Source organism: Uranotaenia lowii, chromosome 3 (genome assembly GCF_029784155.1).
Source record: "Uranotaenia lowii strain MFRU-FL chromosome 3, ASM2978415v1, whole genome shotgun sequence".
In the NCBI taxonomy this organism is placed as follows: domain Eukaryota; kingdom Metazoa; phylum Arthropoda; class Insecta; order Diptera; family Culicidae; genus Uranotaenia; species Uranotaenia lowii.
Genome location: NC_073693.1, coordinates 32,710,431 through 32,716,749, shown reverse-complemented (window position 1 = coordinate 32,716,749; position 6,319 = coordinate 32,710,431). Strand labels below are relative to the sequence as shown.

General features: G+C 32.7%; 1 pseudogene; it reads left to right on the top strand.

Moving 5' to 3' along the window:
* LOC129752066 (juvenile hormone esterase-like) overlaps positions 1–3,690 on the top strand; it is a 34,413-nt pseudogene extending 30,723 nt beyond the window's left edge.
* Positions 3,691–6,319: the final 2,629 nt, after the last annotated feature.

Here is a 6,319-nt window from a genome sequence, read left to right as displayed (position 1 = left end):
TTTGTTTCAAGTTTTTTTCTACTTGATTTTTGTTGAGTGATTTCTGGGTTTTAATAAAATTTGCCCAAATATTGCCAAAATTTTCGGTCGTCAATTTTGAAATCAAATGCTTTTTTTCAAATATTTTTTTTTTATATAAAATTGCTCGGATTTGTCCGGCCAGGAAACGTGCTGAAACAATTCTGGCAAACTTAATTTATAGCCTTCATTTCAAATAGTCTCCAGTTTAGCCAAAAAAGTTTAAAAATTTATAATGTAAATTTTTAACCTTTTAACTAAAGTTAGCCTCAAAAACTGGAACTCATAGATATTTGGATTCAGCGTACCCAAATAAGTCATAATTAGTTCTTGAATTCTTGGCCAATTAAACTCAAATTTATCTCAGATATAAATTATAAATTAGAAAAATCTCAAATGAATTTAGGATGAAATCAAATATGCAACTATCAAACGATTTTCAGATGAGCTCTGGTAGAATTCGAATAGATCTCAGAAAATTTTCAGATGAATTTTGAGTAAATCTCATATTAATTAAAGATGAGTACCTGTATTACCTGACGAATCTTACATACATAAGTCTTAGATAAACTCAAATAATTCACACAAAACGATCCGAACGAGAGAGTTCCACAGAGTTTTTAACATGTTTCTATAGAAAATTCTTCATTTCTGCTTTACTATTTCTATCAACAAAACTCGATTTAATACACTACGCAGTGAATAACAGACATACACTACAGATAAATAAACGAATTATAGATTTCATAATTCTAAATCATGAAATTATGGTAAAAGAATTTCGAACGCAGTACATCCGAAATGAATTTTTAAAAATAAAGGATAAAATGGTGTATAGAAGAGAATTATTTTAATTTAATAACAGTTTTAATACAATGTAATTTGCAATTTCTTGTTGGTCATTGAATGGCTGGATTCTGGAATATCGTGTATAATCCCGTTTCTTCATAAAAAAAAACAAATGAAATAAGTATAATTTTAATGTAAATTTGTATGTGGCAATTTCATCGTGGACACCCTTTACTCTTTTTTTTAATCAAAGCCTGTGGTAACCGAAAAATAATCAACATAAAAAATTTAAGAATACAATTTAAAAAAAAGATGCCCAACCACGTGTTTAAAATAATTCAACGCTTGCTCTGAGAACCTCCAAAGTAAGGGAAGCGAGTATTTAGAAGTACTGATTGAGTTAATTTATCTCACTTACTTCTATGCAAAACCAGCAACAATTTTGAAATTTTTGAAAATTATACGAATTCGGTCATAATTGTCAATTTGTCAAATGCCTTCAGTTATGTCAAGTGACAAAAATTGCCAGGAAAGTATAATTCAACAAAATTGACCAAAATGATTATTTTGACAAATTGGACAAATTTGATGAAAATGATAAAAAATTGACAAAAATTGACACGATCAACAACAAGTTAGACAAAATTGAAAAGATTGACAGACTTGACAAAATTGCTACAAAGTAATTAATATTATTGACACAATGAACAAATTAGACCATATTGAACAAAAATATCAATAAATTACATAAATAATGAAACTGAGAATATTGGCAAAAATGGCAAAATAGAAAAAAATTGAATAATTGGCAAAAATAACAAAGTATACAAATTGGAAAAAAAAATTACAAAATTGGTGAATATTGACCAAACTGACTGCATTGACAAAATTGACAAAACTGACATAATTGACCGAATTAACAGAATTGAAAATTTGAATGAATTAACGAAATTAACGAATTTAAAAAACTAAAAAAAATGATAAAATGTCCAAAACTGACATTTAGAATTTTGTCAATATAATCAATTTTGACCATCTCTTTCATTTTGCAAATATTTTTTTTAATTTGACCAATGTGTCCAGAAGAACGATCTTTGGCCCGAGCAGCAGGTCGAGGGGAGTGAAGATTGTCTGTATATGAACGTTTTTGTTCCGGAAGTTCCTAAACGAGAGTCAATCCCTGTTATGGTGTTCATCCATGGTGGAGGAATTTTTTTCGGGTCCTCGTCAATGGGAGAGCTTGGACCGGAAAGATTCGTGGATACAGGAGAAGTGATTCTGGTAGTTATCCAGTACCGATTGGGAGTGTTTGGATTTTTGTCCACTGGAGACGGTGCAGCTACCGGAAATTTTGGATTGAAGGATCAGACGGCTGCTTTGAGATGAATCCAGAGGAATATCGCCAAGTTCGGTGGAGATCCTGAAAAGGTAACGATATTCGGTCAAAGTGCTGGAGGAGCATCCGTCCAGATGCATATGTTGAGTCCACTGAGTCGTGGCTTGTTTTCGAAAGCGATTGTTATGAGTGGAAATAGTTTAGGATTTTTAACTTGGCCTTTGGAAGATCCATTGAAATTTGCTAGGCAGCAAGCTGCTGCCGTAGGAATCGAATCTGTCGATACAATATCATCTGAGGATCTTGTTGAAGCTTTGAGGGCTGTAGACGCAATAGAACTCGCTGCTAGCATCGACAAATTGAAGGTAAATTCGTTTATACATCCGTAACACCTCACTTATTTTTATTTACATTTTTCCTATTTTTTTTTAGTTCTGGCATGTATTCCCACTGACAGCGTACCGTCCGGTAGTTGAAACCTTCATAGATGACGAAACATTCATCGCCGAAGAACCACGTGTACTATGGGCTCAAGGAAAGTACACCCAAGTTCCCTGGATGACCGGATTTGTTCCAAACGAGGGAGCATTTACGTCGTTGGTCATTTTGCTTAACGAAACCCTTCTCGAAGAGTTAAATGAAAACTCGCAGGAATTGATTCCACAACTGGTGGGTTGCAAGCAGTCCGAGAAGACTTCCCGAATGTTGAGAGAAAGATTTTTCCCCGGAGGCACTGCAGAACGATGGTTAACCGAGGACAATGCCAAAAATATTCAAGATGTGAGCAACTTTTCGGATAGAAATCATCTAAAATTTAGACTACATATTTTGATTTCAGCTTTTAAGTGAAGCCCAGATTAAATATCCTCTAGCCCTTGGTGCCAAACAACATATAACCTCAAACGACCCGAACAAATCCTCGCTACAAATGTACTACTTTGCCTTCAAATCGAACCACTCATATTCGAAATATTTCGCTAAGACGGATCAGGATTCTGGAGTGTGTCATTCGGATGATTTGTCCTACCTATTCCGGTCCAGGGACCTGTTTGAGGATTATTCTTTTATGTCACCGGAAGCCACAATGTCCGGTCGTTTTGTGGATTTTTTCATCAAATTTGTTTATGATAGGTAAGAATTAAAAACCGATTTTCGCCATTCAAGCATACCTAACAAGGTTTAAATCAAATCTTTGCTTTTAGGAATCATGGAATGTTGAATTGTACAGATATACGTTGTAAAATGTTGAAATTCAGCAACTCGAATGACAAATTTTTCCCAATTGAGGAAACTTTTGTTCTAGCAATAGACGAGGAACTGGTAGCGTTTTGGGACGAAATCTACAGTCAGTGAAGAGCAGAGAAAAATCTATAATTTCACTGAATTTTGCAAAACAAATTTAAAACTGAATCTGTGTTGCAGAACACAAAATTTTGGAAAAATTCTCAGATTTCAGATTTTTTTTTTAAATTGCGTACGTATTTCCAAAATCAAAAACTAAATGTCAACATAAATTTTGGATTTCTTACTTTGTTTTGGATAGTCAAGCTTAGATGTAATCTTTATTGATTTTTATTAAGTGAAATTTATAATAGACTCATTTCTTCATGAGTGTTCAAAGAAATTTATGCTGTTTCCATCACAGAAAACCATCACATATTTTTTGGGTAGAATCAGAGAATGTCTGATTATTTTTTCGCAAAAAAAAAAAACAGAATATTTTTCGCAACCTTGAGCCAGTATCAAATAATATAACAAATTCACTCTCGTATAACCAGTATGTACTATAATAGTAATTTTATTTATCAAGTTTTTAAATGATTTATTTTTATTATTTTTGTCTCTATTTCGCCTTTTTTGTCTATATTTAATCTAATTATTTGTCAGTTCTGTTGTTTTTTTTCGATTTTTTTTTCTTTATTATCTCATTTTAACCGTATTCTGCTATTTTTGAATATTTTTCAATTATGATTCTCTTTTATTTATCATTGACATATTTTTGCCTCAATTTTGTTTGAAATTATCATTTTTGTGTGGTTTCTCTCATTTTTCTCCCATTTTTGAAAAATTTCGTCTCATTTTTTCTCATTTTGTCCCTTTTTGTAACATTTTTGTCATTTTTATATCTTATTTTCATCATTTTTGTCATTATCGTCTTTTTCGTCATTTTCGAGTCATTTTGTGCCATTTTTGTGTAATTTTTGTGTAATTTTTGTGTCATTCTTTTTGTGAAATTTTTGTGTAATTTTGTCATTTTTGTCATTTTTGTATTTTTTTTTTTTTCATTTTTGTCATTTTTGTCATTTTTTGTCATTTTTGTCATTTTTGTCATTTTTGTCATTTTTGTCATTTTTGTCATTTTTGTCATTTTTGTCATTTTTGTCATTTTTGTCATTTTTGTCTTTTTGTCATTTTTGTCATTTTTGTCATTTTTGTCATTTTTGCCATTTTTCGTCATTTTTTGTCAATTAGATTTTAATAGTTTTTTTTTTTTTTTCAAATTATTTGAAAAATATAATGGAAATATCGAAAACAAATTTTCAAGATTACACTTTTAATTTTTTAACCGTCTGCGGTGATCTATATCAATCTTCATGGTGCAAAGTTTTTTTTTAAAATTTCAAATGTTTAAAAATTTTACAACTGATTTCACCCACCTTTCTCGAAAGTAATCCGTTGGAGTAATCATCCTGAGCCAACCAAATCTGAATCACTGTCTAATCCACTTGAAAAATGTATGTCACTGTCACAGCTTAGATTCAACTATCGGAACCAAGTGAATGTTTCCGCGAACTGGATCGAACTCGACTGCCAAAAACTGGAACTGCTGCTGGAAAATTCCAAATTTCCTGCTCAAACTGGACCATTCACAAAATTCACAATCGAATCGGGTAATCGGGCGATCAATCAAATTTCGGGTGACACTTGGACTGCCAACAACAATCGTTTGCTTTTATTTACAGCCTTAGAAACAGTTACTCGACTGATTCGCGTAAACAAACCGAAACCGAATGAATCGCCTGAATCTTCCTCTAAGCTGCCGTTGTAAAATGTAAGAACCGTGTAATGACTTGGTATCGGTGTTTGGACTTATCTTATCGCGTGAGAAACCTGAGGGCGACTTAAATTGCTTATTTTGCTTTTTCGATTTGTTTGCGTTCTATCGGCTGATCGGTCAACCTGGTAAACGTGTGGTTTTTTTTTTGTTCGTTTGTCTGTCTTTCTGTTTATTTTCGCTATCCAGAGTAATCTGGAGCGAATATAGGGCATCTTCTCGGGACTGAATTGCACTTTATTGGTCGTACCGCGTCGGTGTCAGCGAGTAAATGCCAATTAGCAATTGGTCGCTAAAATTTTGTTGCGAAGGTTCACGGAAAATTACCCATCATTATGACTTCCAGCCTCATCTGGTTGCAGAAGATAAAGGTTTGCTCTAGAAAACTAGCTAAAACTATTGTTAAGAAAAAAAAAAAAGGGTAAGTAGAAGAGAAAAAAATGACCAAACAAAAATTAAAAAAAAAAATCAAAAATCGTTATTATCTTTTTTTAATCTCCTTAATTTTTGTCACATTTGTCAACTTTGTCAATTTTGTCATTACTGTCACTTTGTCTTTTTTTTCAGTTTTGTAAATTTTGCAAAATTTTTTTTTTCATTTTGTCGTTTGTGTTTTTCATGTCAGTTTTGTCATTTTTCTTTTATTCATTATGTCTGAATTTCTATATCCATCAACATCTGATGTCTGATGTCTGATGTCTGATATCTGATGTCTGAGTCTGATGTATGATTTTCATTTTCTTATGTTTGATGTCTGATGTCTGATGTCTGATATTTGAAGTCTGATGTCTGTTGTCTGATGTCTGATGTCTGATGTCTGATGTCTGATGTCTGATGTCTGATGTCTGATTTCTGATGTCTGATGTCTGTTGTCTGATATCTGATGTCTGATATCTGATGTGTGATTTGTGATGTCTGATGTCTGATATCTGATGTCTGATATCTAAGTCTGATGTCTGTTGTCTGATGTCTGATGTCTGATGTCTGATGTCTGATGTCTGATGTCTGTTGTCTGATGTCTGATGTCTGATGTCTGTTGTCTGATGTCGGATGTCTGACGTCTGATGTCTGATGTCTGATGTCCGGTCTGATGACTAATGTCTGATGCCTACTGTTTTAAA